Source organism: Rhineura floridana, chromosome 16, assembly GCF_030035675.1.
Source record: "Rhineura floridana isolate rRhiFlo1 chromosome 16, rRhiFlo1.hap2, whole genome shotgun sequence".
NCBI lineage: Eukaryota > Metazoa > Chordata > Lepidosauria > Squamata > Rhineuridae > Rhineura > Rhineura floridana.
The window spans coordinates 13,792,358-13,816,436 of NC_084495.1; the positions used below are offsets into that span (position 1 = coordinate 13,792,358).

General features: G+C 41.7%; 1 long non-coding RNA gene across 2 annotated transcripts in view; it reads left to right on the forward strand.

Annotated features, from left to right (window-relative positions):
• The window catches only part of LOC133371262 (uncharacterized), a 384,062-nt gene that overhangs the window by 59,303 nt on the left and 300,680 nt on the right, over positions 1 to 24,079 (forward strand). The window contains exon 2 of one of the 2 annotated variants that reach the window (XR_009759287.1): positions 10,146 to 10,234. The exons of the other annotated variant lie outside the window; for it this stretch is intronic. This is a non-coding gene — a long non-coding RNA (uncharacterized LOC133371262). The remainder of the gene's footprint in view (positions 1 to 10,145; positions 10,235 to 24,079) is intronic. 2 annotated transcript variants of the gene reach the window in all.

A 24,079-nucleotide genomic window follows, 5' to 3' on the forward strand; every position in this document is an offset into this window, starting at 1 on the left:
CGGCGCCAGGCGCACCTCCTCAGGGAGACCATTCCATAGTTTGGGGGCCACCACTGAGAAGGCCCTAGATCTTGTCACCACTCTCCGGGCTTCCCTATGAGTCGGAACCCGGAGGAGGGCCTTCGTAGTAGACCGTAGTGTACGGGCCGGTTCATATCGGGAGAGGCGTTCCGACAGATATCGTGGTCCCGCGCCGTATAAGGCTTTATAGGTAAGTACCAACACTTTGAATCTGGCCCAGAAGCATATTGGAAGCCAGTGCAAATGGGCTAGCACAGGTGTTATATGCTCAGACCGCTTAGTTCTTGTTAGCAGTCTGGCCGCCACATTTTGCACTACCTGTAGCTTCCGAATCATCTTCAAAGGTAGCCCTACGTAAAGCACATTGCAGTAGTCCAGACGCAAGGTTACCATAGCATGTACCACTGATGTGAGGTCCTCCTTACTCAGATAGGGACGTAGCTGGGCTACCAACCGAAGTTGGTAGAATGCATTCCGGGCCACTGAGGCTACATGAGCCTCAAGTGTGAGGGAAGAGTCTAAGATGACTCCCAGACTACGCACCTGTTCCTTTAGGGGGAGTGTAACCCCATCCAGGACAGGGTATATATCCACCATCCGATCAGAGAAACCATCCACCAACAGCATCTCAGTCTTGTCAGGATTGAGTCTCAGTTTGTTAGTTCTCATCCAGTCCATTGTCGCAGCCAGGCAACGGTTCAGCACGTCGACTGCCTCACCTGAAGAAGATGTAAAGGAGAAGTAGAGCTGCGTGTCATCAGCATGCTGATGACAACGCACTCCAAAACTCCTGATGACCGCCCCCAGCGGCTTCATATAAATGTTAAAAAGCATGGGAGACAGAACCGAACCCTGCAGGACCCCACATTGGAGAACCCATGGTGTCGAGCAATGTTCCCCAAGCACTATCTTCTGGAGACGACCCGCTAAGTAGGAACGGAACCACTGCCAAGCAGTGCCTCCAACTCCCAATTCCGCAAGCCTCTCCAGAAGGATACCATGGTCGATGGTATCAAAAGCCGCTGAGAGGTCAAGGAGAATCAACAGAGTTACACTCCCTCTGTCTCTCTCCCGACATAGGTCATCAAACAGGGCGACCAAGGCAGTCTCAGTGCCAAAACCAGGCCTGAACCCCGATTAAAATGGATCTAGATAATCGGTTTCATCCAATAGCGCCTGGAGCTGGTCAGCAACCACACGTTCCAGGATCTTGCCCAGGAACGGAACATTGGCTACTGGTCTGTAGCTGCTGAAATCCTCTGGGTCCAAGGAAGGTTTTTTCAGGAGTGGTCTCACTGCCGCCTCTTTCAGACAGCCAGGGACCAATCCCTCTCGTAAAGAGGCATTAATCACTTCCTTCGCCCAGCCAACTGTCCCTTCCTTGCTAGTTTTAATTAGCCAAGAGGGGCAAGGATCCAGTACCGAAGTGGTCGCACGAACCTGTCCAAGCACCTTGTCCACATCCTCGAACTACCGATGTATCTGCCGTATCTTGTAGGCCTGGATGGAGTAGGCCACGAACCACTTTAAAAAGCTCCTGTGGGCGTGAGAGAGATGACTGAATAGAGGCGGCGAAATGTTGTTTTTTTGCCGCCCTCACCGCTCCTACATAGAGCTTAGTAGAAGCACGAACCAGCTCATAATTGCATTCATCCATGCTTGTTTGTGACTGCTTAGCACAGAGAAATGCTTTTCTAATAAATTCTAACTCAACTCTGCACAGCATCTCACATTAAAGGTGCACTAAGGGCTGCCATGCCAATTCGAAATTATGCCTTCAAGTTCCTTGGTATCAACCCTCCGCCCATCATAGATGATTTCAAAACTAAAACTATGCAAAGGTGTATCAGCATCCTTGAGTGAGAGACAAGTGGGAGTGCTTGACATGAATGTTTTGTTCAAAGTGTGTGTGTATGGTTGCTTATTTATATATATGTAGATTTGAGAGGTTATGGTGTGGACATATGAGTGTGCTGCGAGACTGAATTATGTGAGTACTTGCAGAGTGTGATTTGAGGTGTGCTAAAATAGTAAGCTTGAGTGTGTTGGTTTAGAATGTTTGAACATTAGCGGGTTGATCTTGTGAGGGTGTGCTTGAATAAACTGAATGATATCTATTTCCAGCTGTAGTTAGATGAAATTCTGTTTGCTATTATAAAGGGGGCTGGCTGTTTTAATTGTTTTGCTTTATTATTTTATTATTAAGAAATCTACCATGTTTAAAATAAGGTTGATTTTTTTAACTTGACTTTTATTTTTATTTGAAGCCTAGTGGATATTTTGTTCAGTCTACTATGTGTGTTAAGATTTATTCTTGTATTTTTTGCCGTTTATTTTTATAAGCAATGTTTATACTAAATGTTAATACTAAGAAGATGTTCTGCTCAGTTATTAATTGTATTTTTATAGATTGTGTAGTGGGGTTTTTTGTATTTGCTCTTTAAGATGCTTTAACGTCCGTTGTACACCACTTAGAGCTTCATTTAAATATAAGTGGTATATAAAGTGTGGGTGGGTGTATGCAAGAGGAAAGAATGAGATTAAAAACAACAACAGCTGACATTAGCAATAAAATATTCAATCAGTCCTAATTTACATATATATATGAATATAGGCAGTCCATATGTCCAAATAGATATTACAAGCAGTGAGTTCTAACATGGAAAGGGCAGTAAGATCTTCAAACTAGTGAATAGTGCATGGTGGGTTTTCGACCTCCCAGCCTTGCAGTTAAAGTCTCTTAGCCACCATAAGGGCTCGTGGAACTTACTTTTGTTGTCCATTGGTTGCTTCCCACAGCACAAGAATATAACTTATGAGTGTGTGAACATCTGCAAACACCAAGAATTGCTTGAAATAGGATTCTGACATCACTGACATAACAATTAAACTAATGTTGCCCACTGCTGATGGCTTCTCAGCTTTCCATGCCATTATTGTTGTTCCTGCAGTCTAAACACAAGTGACTGTGAGAGAGAAATTCCAGGCCACTTTGGACTTTAATATAACCTAATGTACTATTTTAGACTGAGCACTGATGGTGCTCATGACAGTATCAGCTTCTGCTGTCTTTAAAGAGTTGTAATTCATTTGAGGCATTTGTGTTCCTGCCGCAGAGTCATAATTCCTTCACGCCTTCACAATAAGACTCTGAAATTTATCCCATTAAGACAGGGAGAGTAGCAAATAAGGACCTTGTAGAAATAGCCTGTTTTGTCTAAACTGGTTTAGCCCATGAACTGCAGCAATTATTTATTTTAGACTTTTATATACTGCTTTAATTATTAGGATTTCTGTGCGGTGTACATAAAAACAAACAATACCAAAGACCAAACAATAAAAAATTATCATAAAACCAAACACTTACCTTAAAAAATGCCTGCTGGAACAAGAATGTCTTAGTCATGTGCGTTGAAGTTCACTAAGGAGGGTGCCTCTTTAATCTCAGCTGGGAGGGAGTTCCACAGGCTTGGGCCCACAATGCTGGATATGCCTCCCAAGCTTAAACTGAAGAGCCTTGTTTGCTGTTAAAAAGAATATTTATTGTTGCAAACCGCCCAGAGAGCTTTGGCAATGGGGCGGTATACAAATGTATTAAGTAAGTCAGTAAGTCAGTCCATCAGTCCGTACGTCCCAGTTTCCGAGGTTGCATCTATAAATACAGTGCTTTGGATACAAGCTGTAGGACTGTGTCCTATAGAATCATGAACAGAGGGAAATCAGGCACTAGCACAGTTGGGTTCATCATGTAGCTCTGACAGCAGTTTCACATGCTTCTGCTTGTACAAGAGGTTCTGCACGCTGTTGCACAAGTAGACTAACATCTCTGGATTTTGTTTCACGCTTGTCATGCTATGCTTTAATGTGAGGTGTAAAGCAGCCTTTTTATGAGTTAAAGAGCACATTTAGATCCAAGTTAGTGTTGGGCCACAGTACTCAGACTGATTGATTTTCTGTCAGTTTTGGAGGGAGAAAGCTGCCAAGAGGAATTTTTTTCAGGGTGGAGAAATGTACTACTTCTTGAGGTGGGGGCTTTCCATTAGGACAGGATGTGGCGGAGGATCCCTTACAGCTGACCTAGGAAGGGCTCTGGAAGGGAAAGAACCCTCATGTCCTGTCCACTTCACCACATCTACACTTGTCCAGCATGGCATGGGATAATCGGGTACCTCCAGAGCTTTAAGTGGTTGGACAAGGATAGGCACAGATCAGTCAGCAGAGTCAAGGTGTCATCCCTAGGAATGGAATTGTCTGAAAATCTCTATGTTGAGTTTATGCACATTGATTTCCCCCCCTAATTCCTGTCTCATTCCTTAATACTGATGAGAAATGAGGTCATTTACCCCCAACATTCAAATGATTCTTGCATATTATATACATATAATATGCTTATACTCTCCAGTCTTTCTTAAGGTAATCAGCACATAAACAGATACATACAACAATACATGTAACTGTATTAAAATGGATGTGTGTTAATATACTAATAACATTACGCTGCAGTGTAGGATAATAGTGCAGCACGGGGCTTGATCTTCTGTATGTATTATACATTTTCTTCATATAAGTTTGCATATAATTAGTGGTCTTTTTAATCAATAATAATAAAACCTGCCAATGCACAAGTGGTTTAGATGAAAGCCATCATAGGTTCCCTCTGAGCCCTCTGATTCAGATCAGGAGTGGGAGGCACATGGTGAGGATCAGGTAGGAGAGGATGGGGAATGAGGCTATTCAGCAGAGCATGCTGGATGAAACCTGTTGGAAGTGGAGCAAGAGCAACTCCAGTTTTGTTCTTTTGTTTATGTTCCAGAAGGGAAATAGAGTTAGGGTCCTCCAGATGGATAGGCTTGATTACCTTTACCTGTGATGCTCTGACTGACTTCCTTCTGTCATTAGACTGATATGTCTTAGGGAAGCTTATCTGCCCATCCTCCTTCTGCCCTTTCCTCTCTTCTCTTCTTTGAGTGTCGGGGAGAGAGAGGAGACACCTTTGTCTCTGCGCTCTCTCTCCTAGCCATGAGGGCAACTCCCAGGCCTGGGTGTTGTGCCTCCAACTTACCTAGTTAGTTAGAACTAGGTATGCCTTTCTATCTACTATGTATTTCTATAAATAAAGTAGCTTTTTATTTTTAATAAGTCTTAAGTCTCAGTGATCTCAATCCAGGGTAAAAGCCTGCCACTTAGGTAAACGCACACGCTGGCACACATGCATTACAGACCGCTGTTATTCTCTGCTTAACAAATATACAAATTTACACAACAACAAAAACCTCCACCTGCTCCCAGATACGCCAGGACCTGGTGAGTTGGGAGACCCGGTGGTTGCCCCTTCCCAGCCTGTGGAGGATGAAGGAGGCTCAGGGGCCCAGCCTGCTGTGACAGAGTGGGGGGGGGTTCAGAGGAGGAGGCATGTCCAGCAGCCTCTCCCAGGGAGAAGCAATGCATCAAGACAAGAGAGGAGATTTACCCCCCTTGGAAAAGTGCCCACCTTCCAGCAGGAGCAGGGATAATTGTGGACAGCTCAGCCTTCTCAAAGCCTGGCGCAGGTAGTTGGGATGGGCAATAATCAATTCAGTTCGCATTTTAAGCCAAATCTATGAAATTCACACTTTCTGAAACAATATGGGAACTGAAACACAGCCATCCTTTGAAATTCACGCTTATTTGAATGCTGTGATGCAGTTTGCCAACCAAGGGATGTTTATAAAAAATCATATATTAAGTGAAAATCTGCATAAAAATGAATCCATAAGTGAAAATAACATGCAAAATGTATTATATGACAAGAAATGTCATACAAAAATGTGTACATTAGCCAGGAGCCTACAAAAATATGTTTATTAGGACAATTTCTCACTAAAATGCTGGGGAATTTTCATGAGGATTTTTAAAAAATAAAAAAATCACAAATTGTTGCAGAAATGTGGAGAACTGAATTTAAGATTGAAAAAATGAGAAAGTGAGAGAACCAAAATTGACAGATCTCTCCACCCCTAGTGGCTAGGCAGGGAAATGTGTTGGGACAACTTTGCAGCATCCATGCAGCCTTGGAAGTCTTGCTACTAATCTTGGACTCCTCAATCTTGGTCCTTGTTCTCAGACAGGATTTATTGCTGCTATTGTTTTGCCTTGTAAGAGCACCCAGACTAGATTCCGCCCTTTCCTAGCTGTTGACTTTGTACTGTTAGACTGCAATAAGGAAAGTCTATTTCTTAAGTTACAAGTAAACACATCTGTTGTCTGATTTGGGGCAGGAGCCAGGACAACAGCGGCCGCTTGATACAAGGCAAGCAATTGAACTTTGCTCACATCCAGCTTGGAATTACCAAATTCCATTTAAATCCATTTAAAATGGATCCCTTCTTTATCCCTAGTAAGCAGCCATGTCAGGTAGACAGCAAGAGAAGTATTTTCCTGCTTTTTATCTGAGTTAGAGGCACCTACACTAAGAGGTTGTTAGCTCATTCCTTGCATTTGTATGCTCATTGCACATTTTCATAAGTTAATAAAGCTGTTGCTCAGAATCACATTCCACCTTTTGTGCCTTCATTTCTGATTTTTTTTTGGGGGGGAGGGGAATACTCTAACTTTAAACTCTCAGATGCTTTTAATCCCTTTTGGTATCATCTGAGTCAGTCATCACCTTGCAAATCCTCAGTGGGGACCGGGACCTGGTGCGAGATGTAAGTGTTGTTGAACCGATTGGGAGCAGTGACCACAGTGCTATTAAATTAAACATACATGTAACTGGCCAATTGCCAAGAAAATCCAACACGGTCACATTTGACTTCAAAAGAGGAAACTTCACAAAAATGAGGGGATTGGTAAAAAGAAAGCTGAAAAACAAAGTCCAGAGGGTCACATCACTCGAAAATGCTTGGAAGTTGTTTAAAAACACTATATTAGAAGCTCAACTGGAGTGCATACCGCAGATCAGAAAAGGTACCGCCAGGGCCAAGAAGATGCCAGCATGGTTAACAAGCAAAGTCAAGGAAGCTCTTAGAGGCAAAAAGTCTTCCTTCAAAAAATGGAAGTCTTGTCCAAATGAAGAAAATAAAAAAGAACACAAACTCTGGCAAAAGAAATGCAAGAAGACAATAAGGGATGCTAAAAAAGAATTTGAGGAGCACATTGCTAAGAACATAAAAACCAACAACAAAAAATTCTATAAATACATTCAAAGCAGGAGACCATCTAGGGAGACAATTGGACCCTTGGATGATAAGGGAGTCAAAAGTGTACTAAAGAACGATAAGGAGATTGCAGAGAAGCTAAATGAATTCTTTGCATCTGTCTTCACAGTGGAAGATATAGGGCAGATCCCTGAACCTGAACTAACATTTGCAGGAAGGGATTCTGAGGAACTGAGACAAATAGTGGTAACGAGAGAGGAAGTTCTAAGCTTAATGGACAATATAAAAACTGACATATCACCGGGCCCGGATGGCATCCACCCGAGAGTTCTCAAAGAACTCAAATGTGAAATTGCTGATCTGCTAACTAAAATATGTAACTTGTCCCTTGGGTCCTCCTCCGTGCCTGAGGACTGGAAAGTGGCAAATGTAACACCAATCTTCAAAAAGGGATCCAGAGGGGATCCTGGAAATTACAGGCCAGTTAGCTTAACTTCTGTCCCTGGAAAACTGGTAGAAAGTATTATTAAAGCTAGATTAACCAAGCACATAGAAGAACAAGCCTTGCTGAAGCAGAGCCAGCATGGCTTCTGCAAGGGAAAGTCCTGTCTCAGTAACCTATTAGAATTCTTTGAGAGTGTCAACAAGCATATAGATAGAGGTGATCCAGTGGACATAGTGTACTTAGACTTTCAAAAAGCGTTTGACAAGGTACCTCACCAAAGGCTTATGAGGAAGCTTAGCAGTCATGGAATAAGAGGAGAGGTCCTCTTGTGGATAAGAAATTGGTTAAGAAGCAGAAAGCAGAGAGTAGGAATAAACGGACAGTTCTCCCAATGGAGGGCTGTAGAAAGTGGAGTCCCTCAAGGATCGGTATTGGGACCTGTACTTTTCAACTTGTTCATTAATGACCTAGAATTAGGAGTGATCAGTGAAGTGGCCAAGTTTGCTGACGACACTAAATTGTTCAGGGTTGTTAAAACAAAAAGGGATTGCGAAGAGCTCCAAAAAGACCTCTCCAAACTGAGTGAATGGGCGGAAAAATGGCAAATGCAATTCAATATAAACAAGTGCAAAATTATGCATATTGGAGCAAAAAATCTTAATTTCACATATACGCTCATGGGGTCTGAACTGGCGGTGACCGACCAGGAGAGAGACCTCGGGGTTGTAGTGGATAGCACGATGAAAATGTCGACCCAGTGTGCGGCAGCTGTGAAAAAGGCAAATTCCATGCTAGCAATAATTAGGAAAGGTATTGAAAATAAAACAGCCGATATCATAATGCCGTTGTATAAATCTATGGTGCGGCCCCATTTGGAATACTGTGTACAGTTCTGGTCGCCTCATCTCCAAAAGGATATTATAGAGTTGGAAAAGGTTCAGAAGAGGGCAACCAGAATGATCAAGGGGATGGAGCGACTCCCTTACGAGGAAAGGTTGCAGCATTTGGGGCTTTTTAGTTTAGAGAAAAGGCGGGTCAGAGGAGACATGATAGAAGTGTATAAAATTATGCATGGCATTGAGAAAGTGGATAGAGAAAAGTTCTCCCTCTCTCATAATACTAAAACTCGTGGACATTCAAAGAAGCTGAATGTTGGAAGATTCAGGACAGACAAAAGGAAGTACTTCTTTACTCAGCGCATAGTTAAACTATGGAATTTGCTCCCACAAGATGCAGTCATGGCCACCAGCTTGGACGGCTTTAAAAGAAGATTAGACAAATTCATGGAGGACAGGGCTATCAATGGCTACTAGCCATGATGGCTGTGCTGTGCCACCCTAGTCAGAGGCAGCATGCTTCTGAAAACCAGTTGCCGGAAGCCTCAGGAGGGGAGAGTGTTCTTGCACTCGGGTCCTGCTTGCGGGCTTCCCCCAGGCCCCTGGTTGGCCACTGTGAGAACAGGATGCTGAACTAGATGGGCCGCTGGCCTGATCCAGCAGGCTCTTCTTATGTTCTTATGTTCTTAAAGCCAATCCTCTGCCTGTTGCAGAGATGTTGGTAGATCCAGGTATATCTTAGTTGGCATGGTCTTCTCAGAGCTCATTCATACATTATCGTTTCATTGTTTATCACTTGACAATTCTAAGGTGAACATGCGAACTCTCCCCATATTGTGTTTTGAGTTGATGTTGGGTGACATGAAAGATCTCTGTGTGGTAACAGTCTGTTCTTGCACTTGCAAGTTACCCCTTGGGTTATGGTCAATTAGTGATGAACTTCCCTAGTGTGAAATGATCTCATTCGTGTTTTTGACTCTCTGCTGGCAATGAGTTCACTTTCCATCGGTTTTGGAATTTTCTGCTGATGAATAGACTTCAATATCAGAAATGTTCAGCAACATCCCAGCACTATCATCCTCTGCCAAGCTTGGCCTGTGCTGCTTTTTCTCACTTTTTTACCACGTTAAAGAGCATTGTCATCTAACACAACCTAGACACAAACACTTTGGAAAACTAGATAGGCTGGGGTTTGTTTGGGGTTTTTGCCACCAGCTGGTATAGCACAGTGGGGAGGAAAGCCTGGCTGGGAGTCCAGAGTCTGTGAGTTCAAATCCCCGCTCGTGTCTCCTGGGTGTGAAGGGCCAGCTAAAGATCACCCCCTCAGTGAGTGGCTCAGGGGTTACGTGCCCTGCCACCTGTGCAGCCGTGGGCAAGCTGCATAGTCCCAAGGAGCCCAGTTGCCCCCCAGCCGGCAGTTGCGGACAAGGAAGGGGCTGGCTTGTTCAGATGGGGGAAGCTGAGCAGGCCCTAGCCAGCTGGGGAGGACTAGCCTCAGAGGGAGGCAATGGTAAACCCCCCTCTGAATACCCCTTACCATGAAAACCCTATTCATAGGGTAGCCATAAGTCGGGATCGACTTGAAGGCAGTCCATTTCATTTCATCCAGCATTTAGGATCAGTGGAATGCAGGGAACATAGGAAGCTGCCTATATTGAGTCTGATCCTTGGTCCACCTAGCTATGTATTTTCTCCATTGTTTGGCAGCAGCTGTACAGGATTTCAGACAGAGGACATTCCCAACCCTATTTAAAGATTTCCGTGTTCTACGATTGAGCTATGGCCCTTTTGCTGAGGTAAGAGTGAACTTGTGGAATAATAAAAGAACAGAACTGGGAAAATTTACTTATCGCTAATCTCACACAAAACAAATTATGATACCCCGCTTAACGTCGCTTCACTTAACGTCGCCTCGCTATAACGGACATGCTCCATACACCACCATACTCCGCTTAACGTCCGCGTGCTTTGCAATTACGGGCACTTAATGGCATGATGCCACTGCCATCTAGTGGTGATTACAGTGCAGTACATGCATAGATAATCACTTCACTTTAAGTATGTTTTCACTTTACATACACACTCCGGTCCCATTGCGTATGTTAAAGCGGGGTATGCCTGTATTTTGTATTAACTTGCAATTTTTGTTCTGTTGTAAACCTGCAAATCATTGTATTTTAATGAACTTTTGTACATTACAATGTAATATAATATACTGTGTAATATAATTTCTACCAATTTCTTATTTTCTTGATCAAAGAGAAAAAAAGATGAACATCTTTTGGTAGGGCATGGTAACTTTTAGTTCTTACCATTTTAGGGCACTTCCACCAGGTCGTTTGACTAATGGATGTTGAAGATTGGAAAATGTGGTTAAATTTGAGCTGGTGGGTTGGGTCTGCATGGGGTTAAAAAGGTTAAATAGAGAGATCTCCCAGTTCCTAGGCAGTACCTATCCTTTGATTTCCTGTTAAACCCTTCCTGTGTAAATTGTTATTCTTAGGATGCTGACCATGTTTTCTGGCTTCTTCCTCATTGTCTTGAGAGAAAGAGAGAAGAAATCTTCTCTTTGTCAGTCTCTCGCCTCACAGCATGAGGGCAAACACTAGGCTTGGTGTTTGCATCTCCAGCTTAGCTAGTTAGCTAGATGTAGAACTCTTTCCTATCAAGTATGTCCTTCCAGAATAAAGTAGTCTTTTTATTTTAAGCTTAAATCTCAGTGTGACTAATTTCAGGGAAAGTGTGTGTGACATTCCTGTGTCTCTGGGATTACCACCTCCTGATTCCCAAATGCCTGCATCAGGAAATCTCCAGGAAGACCGCCTCAGCCTGGGTCAGATATGCCCTCTGAGCTTCAGCCCCACCACCTTTTCCCCAAAAAGTGACCACTGGTGTAATTTGTCTGTAAAATTGGTATTGGTACAGAATAGGACATTAGTGTGGTAGCACTCTTGACCAAGCTGACACGTTGAATTTTGAATCAAGCAAACAACCCTTATTATATACAAATGTCATAGTCAAATGTCACAGTAAATGAAAAAGTTGCTATTGTCCCTATCCTACCTATTCTACCCCACTAATCCCAATGAAACCCTCCCCCCAAACCCGTCCTTCTAACTAGATGTTCTCTTCTTGATTCCTAATGGTTTTCCTCTTTAAAACTCCTCTCTGAATTCTCATTCACACTCTCCATCCCACCTGTCAGTCATACCTCATCTGCACCTATTAGCATTGTATTAACACTTTCTTACCAACACAATTTCAAAACAGTTTTAAAAATATAAATAATTCTGATTTCATTACAGTGTTCTATTTAGCAACGATTCAAATGCACGCAGCTCACTCAGGTGCTTTTGCTACTCTGCAATACTGGGAGAGTCAAAACTGCATAGTGATTCTCTTCCCCCCCACACACACACATGAATACTGATTATGTGACTCTGTCCTTAGATCAGGGGTAGCCAGCATGGTGCCCTTGGACTACATCACCCCTTGTCAACATGGCCAATGGCCAAGGATTATGGCAACTATAGATCAAGAATGTCTGGAAGGCATCATATTGTCTACCCCTACCTTAGATGGATGAGAAAGTGATATGGCTTGGGGGAAACTGGGAATTACTCTTCTGAATGTAGCAAGTTGTATATAGTTGTAACATTTTCTGAAGAATACTTTGTTTTCTGGTTCCCGCTCTCCATATATAACAGTGTCCCAGAATGAGCATACATTTGCATGCAGATGTAGGTGGAATATGTATGAAGGACCAAAATGTACTGGAATTAAGGGCTCTGTTGAAGGAACCGCATGGGGGAAAGGCCTTCTTGTTTTCATTGTAAGCAAAATGTGTTGGAACAGAACTGACGACCTTGAAAGATAAGACTGTAATGAAGTAGAAACACTTTTCCTTTTCAAGCTGATGGCAGATTTTTATCAGATGCTTTTGGAAATGCTATCAGAGTGCTGATGTGAACATTCATTGTGCTTGTGGGATTCTAGTTTCCCAGGCAAACTATTTTTTTTTTTGAGTGGGCTTATCTTTTGCAGTTCTTGGAGACTGAAGCTTTGCTTAGAACATTAATTTCAAGAGGCATTATTGACTCAAACATGCATATGCATTTTTTTTAAAAAAGAACTAACTATTTTTTTAAAAAAATGATTGATATGCGATTGGTTTTTCTTACATGAATCATAGAGAACATAAAAATATCTTTTGTGCATGCACTCCTGGCATTGGATACAGAATACAGTAATTGGGTTGAACTATGGGCTACAGTTTTATTCTACTTCATGTTTGATCTGCAGCATAGCAAGTAGTACAGCCAATGTCTCCTAGTAAAGGTACATTTGAAAGCTGGGATAATATCTACCCTGTAAAGCCTGTGTGGGTGAGCCCTCCAAGCACTGAATCAGTAATGACATTGGTCTTTTTCTTCATGGCTCACATACCTTAAAGGTGTACAGAAAAGAGCATGTTAGTAGGGACAGGGGAGAAATTTGGTTCAGTTCACACTTAAAACTGAATGTATCAAATCCACACTTTCTGAAACAATGTGAGAACCAAAACACAGCCATCCTTCGAAATTAACACATCTGAAACTCGTGATGCAGTTCTCCAACCAGGCAATGTTTACAAAAATGCACATATTAGGGAAAAGTGTGTGCAAAATAAATATATTGGTGAAAGTAACATACAAAAAATAATATTAGGATAGATTGCTTGCAGAAATGTGTACCTTAGTCAAAATTGCTACAAAAATGTGTTTAGGAGGAGAAATTCACACTAAAACGCTGAAGAATTTTCATGAGGATTTTTTATTTAGAACAACACCTCAGATTGCTGCAGAAATGTGGAGAACCAAATTTAAAACTGGAAAAATAAGAAACTGAGGGAACGAAAATTAAAATCATAGAATAGTAGGGTTGGAAGGGGCCTATAAGTCCATCAAGTCCAACCCCCTGTTCAATGCAGGAATCCAAATCAAAGCATTCCCGCAGATGGCTGTCCAGCTGCCTCTTGAATGCCTCCAGTGTTGGAGAGCCCACCACCTCTCTAGGTAATAGGTTCCATTATTGTATGGCTTTAACAGTTAGGAAGTTCAGTCGAAATCTGGCTTCCTGCAACTTGAGCCCATTATTCCGTGTCCTGCACTCTGGGACGATCGAGAAGAGATCCTGGCCCTCCTCTGTGTGACAACCTTTCATTGTACTTGAAGAGTGCTATCATATCTCCCCTCATTCTTCTCTTCTCAAAGGTAAACATGTCCAGTTCTTTCAGTCTCTCCTCATAGGGCTTTGTTTCCAGTCCCCTGATCATCCTTGTTGCCCTCCTCTCATCCTGCTTCATTTTGTCTGCATCCTTCTTGAAGTGTGGAGACCAGAACTGGATGCAGTACTCGAGGCCTAACCAGTGCTGAATAGAGGGAAAGTAATACTTCACGCGATTTGGAAACTATACTTCTGTTAATGCAGCCTAAAATAGCATTTGCCTTTTTTGCAGCCATATCCCACTGTTGGCTGATATTCAGCTTGTGATCAACGACAATTCCAAGATCCTTCTCACATGTCGTACTGCTGAGCCAAGTATCCCCCATCTTATAACTGTGCATTTGGTTTCTTTTTCCTAAGTGTAGAACTTTGCATTTCATTGTTGAATGTCATTCTGTTGTTTTCAGCCCAATGCTCCAGCCTATCAAGGTCCCTTTGAATTTTGTTTGTCTTCCATGGTATTAGCTGTGCTAAACTGATAGACTATTCCATCTCTACTTGTTCAGATCATCAGCCACTGCCTGGTGAGCATGTGGGTCAATTAGGCCACCAAGCTTTGCCCTAGTAGGGATGGGGGAGAAATTCAATTCAGTTTGCATTTAAAGACAAACCTACCTAATTCACATTTTTGGAAATAATACCCAAACTGAAACACAGCCATCCTTCAGAATTCATACTCCAGATTTTGCAGTGCAGTTCCCCATCCAAGTAATATGTACGAGAATGCATGTACTAAAGCACGTATAAAAATGCACATACTAATGAAAATAACATATAAAATGCATTGTAGTAGGGAAAAGTGCTTTGCAAAAATAAATTTGCACTAAAATGCCGAGGAATTTTCTGGAGGGTTTTGTTTACATCGAATTGCTCTAGAACAGCCTTTCCCAACTGCTGGGTCCCCAGAAGCTGCTGGACTACAGTTCCCATAATTCCTGCCCATTGGTCGTGCTGGCTGAGGCTGATGGGAGTAGTAGTCCAGCAACAGCTGGGGACTCAAAAGTTGGGGAAAGTTGCACTAGAAACATGGAGAATTGAACTTATGATTGGAAAAATTAGAAACAGAGAGAACAAAAAGCAACAGCTCTGTCCATACCCATCCTCTGTCCAGTTGGCTGGTGACAGCTTGTTTTGGGCAAGTGTTTGTTTACCAGTCTGATGCATTGGGGAGCTCACCACTGTCCACTATCTCTCCCACACACATACTCCCCTATGGACAAGGTCCATAGGTCAATTATTGAACTTGTCTCTTACAACCCAACCGAACAGACAGGATGAAAAAAGACTTCTGTCCTGAAGCTGATTTAGGGATGGGGAATGTGTTGTTAACTGCACTTCTGGGGGGGGGATGCAGCAACCCTCAAACAGCACCCCCACACCTCCCCCTAATAGCTGGGATGTTGTATGGTTTGGGCATCAAGCTCTTCTTTTTTCAGCCCAAGGGCCACATTCTCTTATGAACAGCCTTCTGGGGGGCACATGCCCATGGTGGGGGGAGCCAAAGCAAAAGTGAGCAGGACAAGTGATGTGACACTTACCTTTGTATGGCAGGCTCCATTGCAGCCACAATATAATCAGAGGTTTCTGTACACACAGAAACACACAAGCAGAGGGCATAACCGTTCAAAATCACATTCCATCCAGGTAAAAGCACCTGAGGAGGGCATGGGACACTGCCAGTGAGGCTGTCAAGATGGGGATGTGATCTCTGGGCTGATAAAGTTTCCCCGCTCCTGGTGTATAGGATTGCCAGCTCCAGTAAGGTGCAGTTGTGTGATCCTCATAGAGCTCCTCCTCCTCCGTGTTCATCATCTTCAACTCCTCCTCCTCCTCCTCCTCCTCCTCCTCAACAGCTTAGTTCTGAAATAAGAACTAGGATTACATATCACTGTCAAGAGTTCTGGAGCTGGTTGGAAAACTGGGCAGAAGCAGTAACTTGCATGGCAATAAGCAAAGCATCTGCTTGGCAATCCTCCCATCCCCCTTGCTGTATCGTGCAGGATGAGAGTTTTCCATCACAGCAGATGGGAAAGAAAGCTAATCCAATGGACCATTCATGATCCCAGACACAAGGCACTGCCTCTATTCATTGCCTGGCTACCTGTTCTACAGCCACAGGCAGACTATCTGAATCTGGAGCTGGCAGCTCTGTTGGCCCAGGATCTAATGACTTTCTAATATACAACTTTGAAATTTGGAACACTGACTAATATTTGGAAGCCTAGCCATATGGCACACTGAAGACAATGTGCAGATTTCAAATTATACCACTAGCTTTAGCTTAATCATCTACTGGGAGACACAGTGAACCAGTCCTGGCTGCTCTTTTGTGTTGCTGTCCTGTTTCTGCATCCAGATTCACGTCCTTCATTCTAGTTCCATTTCATGTTCCAGTCTTACTGTTCTATCATTGGATGCAGCTACTTGTTCGTGGTTCAATTCCAGCCAGGTTCCTGAGGGGTTATTTTTGCCTTAACCCTAAACCACAAATTTCTTGCTGTAGGCTCTGATGATCATTCTATCTATTGATTCCATATTGAGATTTAATTTTTCAAATTTTCTGCCCTGTTGTGAAGTACGTGCAATGTACGTAGCTAGTCTCTCATCAACTTTCTGTCTGCTTGCTGATTTGGAGCTTTCTCTCTCTGTATTGTAATCCTATTCCTGAAATGCTCATCTTCCCAAGTGACACTAAGAAATGCTCTTCTAAATACAAACCTGGGAGGGAAGCCCAACTGAACTGTCGCAGAAATTAGCAAGATGTAAAGGTCCTTGTCCCCATTTGCTAACTATTAAAATTTAAGGATTGTTGATTTTATATTTGGAAACAAACAAGCTGGGTTTGATAACTGAAACTCACTAAGTGACCAGGTGTATCCCACAAATACAGTTTGTTTGTTTTTTCAATTTTCCCCATTGGTTCTGGGAGGAGAGGGGTTATTAATGCCATCTCCAGGCTTGCATAGTTGGAACACCTGGTCCTTGGGCCTCCCCAGTGAATAAAGGGGCCTTGGATAAAGCCTTATCCTTATCCACTGAACCCAAGGCCACCTCTGCTGTGCCCTGCCCTGTATCCAGAAGACCCTGTTTGGGGACTTACTGCCTACCGGCAGAGGGAACCTTACCAGCAGTCCTAATAAATGTATGCCCACAGAGTGGAGATATGCAAGGGCCCCAAGATATTTACTTTGCATCTATAGTTGGGCATTTTGTGTCAATAATAATATTAACACCTACGGCTATGATGGAGATTTTTTATTTTTATTTCCTGTGGGATCTTTGCTGGGGTTCCTTTAAGTAATTAAAAGACACAGGCTTAAAGCAAAAAAGTAGGCCTTTATTTCTATAAGCATATGGAGGGTCAGACCCCCCCCCCCACAAAAAAAAAAGTCTGGAGAGGACTGCAGTGAGATATGGTATACACAGATCTTTTATACCTTAAAATTACAGCATGTGACAGAAATTAACCAATTCCCTAAGTTCTTCGTAACAGTTCTTCTCTCTTGGAATATTTCCAACAAACCAGATAGCTTTATTTTAATGATTTCATGGATATTCATGGTTTTACAGATACCTCCCATTTTATTGTCTTCATGTCTTCTTAGATTGATGTAAATCTGTTCCCTTGACTGATATTACCCCTATTCTACTGTCATACATCGTTACTTATGATCTCGTACTGTTTGAAACCAATGTGTACCATATATTCTATCATGGCTCCTGATCAGTCAAGCTGGTCAAGAACATCTCTAGAACGTTACAACATGTTCTTTAATAATACCATATGTAAGGCCAAGTTCAGTTCACTTAAGTTCTGCTTGTGACTACCTTGCTATAGAGAAAGATTAATTTTAAATCACCATACTATAGCTGAAAGCCACACAATATAAAGGATGATTAGGGACCACAGTAAAGGAAAAGGGGTAACTCTGAGCCAGCCACTCTTCATCAAACACAGAGGGATGAAGGATGTGGCCCACACACTTATAACATTTATGGAATAAAATTATACATATCATGCTATTTTAAAACAATCAGTATCAAGCTAATTTTTTTTATCTCATTTCCACTTTGATTCCATTATGAAGTCTTTTCCCATATGAAACCAGGACTCTCTAATAATCTGCTTTCCCAAGATCAAATAATAAAGAGTGTATTAATCAAAGAATTGTATGCACTTTGTTTGGGACAGAATTCTCATTAAGGGTAGTCACTCACAGTGACTTTTGCCAGTTAACTGATTTTTATTCCCAAGCTTCCAGGATATTATAATCCTCTGGGTATATTTCTTAAATATATATATTCATATAAAGTAAACATATAAACAAAGGGATATATGAATTTTCCATAATCTTAACTCCTAATTTTTACCGTGGGAAGTCTAATCAGCTTTCCCTACTAAGCATGCATGTTTGCTCATCAACAATATATCATCAATCATAAATTAAACATATACTCAGGCCTACCCGCTTCTCATGAGCTGTGAACTTCAAGCTGAATTTGCTTTTTCTTATGATCCCAAGGCCTGTGGCCTTTTGCTTAATTTTATTATATATATATATGTATGTATGAATTATAGAAAAAATGCATTTTTTCTCCATCAGCTATACTATCCTGAACACGCCTGATGTTGTCTGATCTTGGAAGCTAAGCAGGGTCAGGCCTGGTTAGAATAGGAGACCGCCTTAGAATACTGGGTGCCGTAGGCTTAGAGGAAGTCAATGGTAAACCACCTCAGAATACCTCTTGCCATGAAAACCCTATGAATATATCCAAAAAAAGATTCATAGAGTCGCCATAAGTTGTAATTGACTTGAAGGCATATAACCACAACAATATTAATAGTAGTAGTAATCGGTGTAGTGGTAATAATTTTTAAAATATTCCTATCTGTTTCTGAGTCACTCTGGGCTCTCTCAACTTTGTTTTGGGTTCCAACAAAGCTCTCTGTTTCACCATTCATTATAACTGAGAATCTAAAACAAATGGACCAACCCACAAGTATAATTCCCCCTTGCTGGCCAAAGTGCATGAAATTTACAGGCACATATGGGTTATATGGGTTGCAGCCCTATATTTAAATACCATTTCCCAAGATGCCAAGCTGCTCCTGTGACTGTGTTTATCTCTTACCTGCATTTCAGTGATCATTTTGCATCCTTTGTCTTCTAACAGGAAGCTCTTATTGTTTTGTTAGAGGCTCATTTCCATTCAGAAATCTCTCACTGTTTCAGGAGATTGTGTTGTTTTGGTATGTTTACTCAGCTTAGATTTCAGACAATGCCCACCGAACCCCTGACTGGTAAACTCTTTAATAGCCCAGTAAATGACCATCTCTCTGTATGCAGATCAAGCCAGACTGAATAGATTGTGCTCTGTATCCTGTATTGCCCTTTATACAGCTCACCTAGGAATAGATTTCTCTATTCGCTTCAGAATTTTTCTAGAAGGTCAATCAGATAATTTCAGAATTAGATGGATGCTGGTTGTGGTTGACAGGAGTAGCCTTAAATGTGCTAGCAACAAGGAAGTGAGGGCTGTATTCAACCATCCTACTTAGAGTAGACCTATGAACCCAAGTTAAGCCCCATCTACACTATACATTTAAAGCAGTATTAATCCACTTTAAACAGTCATGGAATCCCCCAAACAATGCTGAGAACTGTAGTTTGTTAAGGGTGCTGGAAGTTGTTAGGAGACCCCTATTCCCTTCACAGAGCTACAGTTTCCAATGTGGTTTGATTGTCAATCCCTCTTCCAAAGGGACTCAAACAGTGTTGACTGCTTAGGTGATTTTTTTAATTAAAAAAATCAAAATTATTTAGGATAATTTCACAATAATTTCCAGTTCTGAGCACTGATGTATTTTAATTTACATTTGAATTGTCTTGTTTGTTTTTTGTAATGGCCAATGATGACAAAACATCTGATTTATTTTGCACAGCAGTAAAGGATGCTTATAATACTATTTATGTCAATGAGAGGAATACCAGACTTTTGGGCAACTACTTTAAAAGACCCATTAATCTCTCCCTTTTGGGGGGTGGTAACACTGTGTAAACCACCATTGTTTGGCATGATTTAGTCTCTGCTGAGTGCTTGACAATGTAAAGCTGTGTATGACAGAAAGGCTTAGTGGCAGGGAAAGTTTGTGATGTTGAATCAGCTTTTTAAAAAAACCCACAGATTTGCCAAACTATCTTTTCTCTGTCCACTCTGAATAGGAACTCATCTATCCTTTTGACATTATGCATGCCTTATTCTTAAGAGTAGTGTTTGTTAATCAGAAAAAGAAAAGATCCATTTAGTCCAAAAAACAGCACTACACACTGCAGGGAAAATTTGCTATGGCACAGGACAATAATGAAGCATTGCTTTTTGTGACATTCATTCTCAGGTGACGGCTTTTTGATTATTACGGGCACCATTAATGTCAGTATGCTGTTTTGTGTTTGCCATTTCCTTGATGACTTGAAAGTTTTAGAAGAAGGGTCTCTCTCTCTCTTCCCCCCCCTCCTTCCCCCAACCTTAGTTTCTTTGGGAAGGAAAGTACTGAAGATGCATGGTGAATTTTGCAATATCTGTCTATTGACAAAGAAGTTGAACAGGAGGCACAGAAAGCAAATACCCACAACAGACAGTAGTAGTCTGTAAAGGAGCAGCCATTTTTTTTAAAGCAAACAGCATACTCTTGCGGGAGGAATGTGCTAGAATTCTACCCAGTTCAGATTTGGTACCAAAATGTCATTAATTTGCTTATTCTCAATTGTTGCAGATCAGATTTTTATTTAGCATGGCTATTTTTGAATAAATGTAGCTCTAAAATATAGATATTAAAAATGATAATTCCATCAATATTTCCTTTCATTTATTGATATTTTGTTTCAAAATATCAGTATTAATATCAATATTTATGTGGGGGGGGGAAGCCTGACCGGTAAAAGGAGTGGCTATCAGAAAAAGATCAAACCTAAATCAATACTGGTTTGTTAGGTCGACAGAATGCTTTTGAACTAGCAGAGGCTGACAGATTCCACCTCTACCTTGCAGCAGAATACCCATCCACAAAACATCTTTTTGTCAGTCATCTGTAAAGTTTAGACTTCTGTCCTCCTTGCTGACTACATTTTAATTGCCAAACTGTTTCTGTCTAATTCAGAGTCGTGCAGGTAGCGTGTGCCCAGTAGCTAATATATCCCCCACCATCAAAATAATCATTTCTTGTTTAAGCAAGCATCTTTTAATAAGACACATCTTGTGTGCTAAACAAAAAGGCCTAGACCTGGAGAAAAGGTCCTTACTTTGATAGTCATAACGCCCTGTGGTCAGGGAAGCTAAAATTCACCTAAGAAGGCTTCTCCAGGTCCAAGCTGTAGTACCTCCTTCCTGAGAGCTATTTCAGTGATTCTTCATAGGAGTAAACCATACACATTGCAGGGGACTGGACAGAATGTTGTTATGGGTTGTAATATCACCCTCCCCCCCAAGAAAAGCAAAGTAATACACAAATGTTGATCAAGAAGCATAGGGACACGAGCAGTTATGTTGTAATAACTCAGAATTTGAAAGGTCAGGATCTCTTCTCAGTTATCCCAGAGTGCAGGATACGGAGTAATGGGCTCAAGTTACAAGAAGTCAGATTTTGACCGAACATCAGAAAAAACAACCTAACTGTTAGAGCAGTGCGACAGTGGAAACAATGACCTAGGGAGTTCTCCCGAATGAAGCATAGAGTGTTCGAGGATTGGGATATTCGCAGGGAGACCAAAATGCTTATTTACAAAGCCATTGTACTGCCGACCTTACTGTACGCCTGTGAAACATGGACCATTTCTAAACGCCACTCCCAACTTCTTGAAAGATTCCACCAACGCTGCCTCCGGAAAATTCTGCAAATTACTTGGGAAGACAGATGGACTAATGTTAGCGTTTTGGAAGAAGCAAAGACTACCAGTGTTGAAACAATGATCCTTCAACATCAACTTCGCTGGACCGGCCATGTTGTTCGAATGCCTAATCACCATCTTCCAAAGCAGCTACTTTATTCCCAACTTAAGGATGGAAAATGGAACATGGAGGTTGGCTATTATCAAAGGTGCTGTGGACTTTGAAGAAGCATGACCCTTTCCAACTGTACTGTTCTGTGAGACCATCAGCCCGTCTAGCTCAGCACTGCCTATGCTGAATGGCAGCAGCTCTCCAGGATTTCAGATTGAGGCCTTTCCCAACCCTATCTGGCAATGCCAGAAACTAAACCTGGGACTTTCTGCAAATAAAACAGTTGCTCTGCCACTGAGCTACACACATAGCCCCTGCAGAGAGAGAGAGAGAGAGAGAGAGTTAATGGCCTCATATTTCTAGCAGGATGATTTGGTCCTGGAGGATGACCCTGTGAAAAACAAAGGCAGGTTTTAGACCCTCGCCCCACTTGATCCATTCAACAGCCAAACAGGACAGCTACAGTTGTCATGCACAACAGCAGCTAAGTGCCACCTGCCTTTTCTCAACTTCTGGATATTGTGACAGCTACAAGTTGTCTCATTGTTGGGTTATCACTGGAAACACTTCCCCCTGCTTGTAGACAAACAATGAAACTAGTCAACAACTTGGGATATTGTTTGTATCATTCCTTCATTTATCAGAGAAAGGGGGAAAAGTCCTTTGTTGATAAGTGCAAATGTGGAATGCAGAATTCTATTTTTCCCAAAGGTGTGAGAAGGAGAAACGTGGCAGGGAAGAACTGTGGCCTTCCACTAGTGTGTGACTTCCTGTTCCCCTCGCCAGCCCCTTTTGTTTCAGTCTGAGGGGTGCATTCTCATCTGGGCAACCTTCTGAGGGCCATATGACACTGGTGGGCAGGACCAGAGGCAAAAGTGAGTGATGTAACCAATGCACAGTTTACAGTAGGTTAGTTTTTACACATACTCTATCATCCTTCCAGAAAAACAGGAGGCATTATCAGTGTACTTTCCAGTTTGGCAACAACACTCAGGGTGTGAAGCAGAACAGCCAGTGAAGGATGTGGCCTGGGGAGAGTTCAGGGACACATAGAGAGATCCCATTTGGCCCCTGGGGCATCATGTTTTTCACTCCTGTCCTATTGCATTAGGGCTGTAGGTACCATGACTGTTCCCAGAGCAGAAGAAGGCAGGTTTATCTCCTATATGGAGTAGCTTAGCCTGTTCCTGAAATAAGATAGAATCTTAATCATATTGCTGCATTTCGCAATCTTGACTTGGATAAATACAGATATGTATTGTGGGCTGAAAAGCATGGCCAGCCATGACAGAACTGAACAATAATTAAGGATGCTTCTGAATTCTCATCAAATTGAATTTCTTTCCAGTTCCATCCATTTATTCGTGGCATTTCTATACAAATATTCATCCAGTTCCAAGTACCTGTTCTTGTTTCCAAAGTGGAACTGGTACATTGAGAATCTTTCACTGTTGTTTCCAAATATTGCATATGTTGTGTGTGTGGCATGCACCCAATTTGTCCATGCTTTAATTTAATTCATGCCTTCCCCACTCCTCTCTACACTATCATCTTACATTTGAGGTGGCAAAGAAATGCTTGTCCATTCTTTCATTCTATAAATCATCTTGCTGGTGGTCTGCACTCTGAATTCTTCTCTGGTGCTTGCTCTTCATTTAAAGCCCGGGGAAGCCATAATGTGATAACTCCTCCCATGACATATCAGGATGTGTAGGCATCCAGGGAGGGCACAGAGTGCTAGAATGAGATGTGCACTACACACCACCCTCAGCTGCCTCTGAATTATAAGGTAAGCTCAAAATGCCACACCGACTGAAATTCTCAAGAGTCCTGAGAATGATTCCTCTTTTGCCAAGGAAGAAAAAAATCAAGAAAGTGAAGGACAGATTTTTTATTTTTTATTTTGCACAGCATTACATTTACCCCTTGTGCGGTGTTTTAATAATGTGTAAGAAAATATCAGTTTTAAAAAATTCACCAAAAGGAATCTTGATGCAATTATATGTACAGCTATCACACCAAACATTTTTTGCACAGTTTTTAAAATCTGCATACAGGAATGAAATAGTATTATTAAGCGGGGTGGGAACACAGATTAATTGAAAACCATGGCAAACTAGGGATGTTGGAAAAATCTGAAAAAATGCGCACAGAAATTGCTGATGTTTGCTTATGTGTTCCATGATCAGAAAGGAAATCAATCCAGTGATAATTATCAGCATTCATTGCTATTGTTTTCAGTCTGCAAGCAATCAATACAAAATTGATTATATTTTTCCCCATTTGCATTGTATTTTATTTTGCATGGGGTGGAATTACATAAGGACAATGGAATGTATATAATTAATTATGTAAATTACATTATATAATTTTGCCAC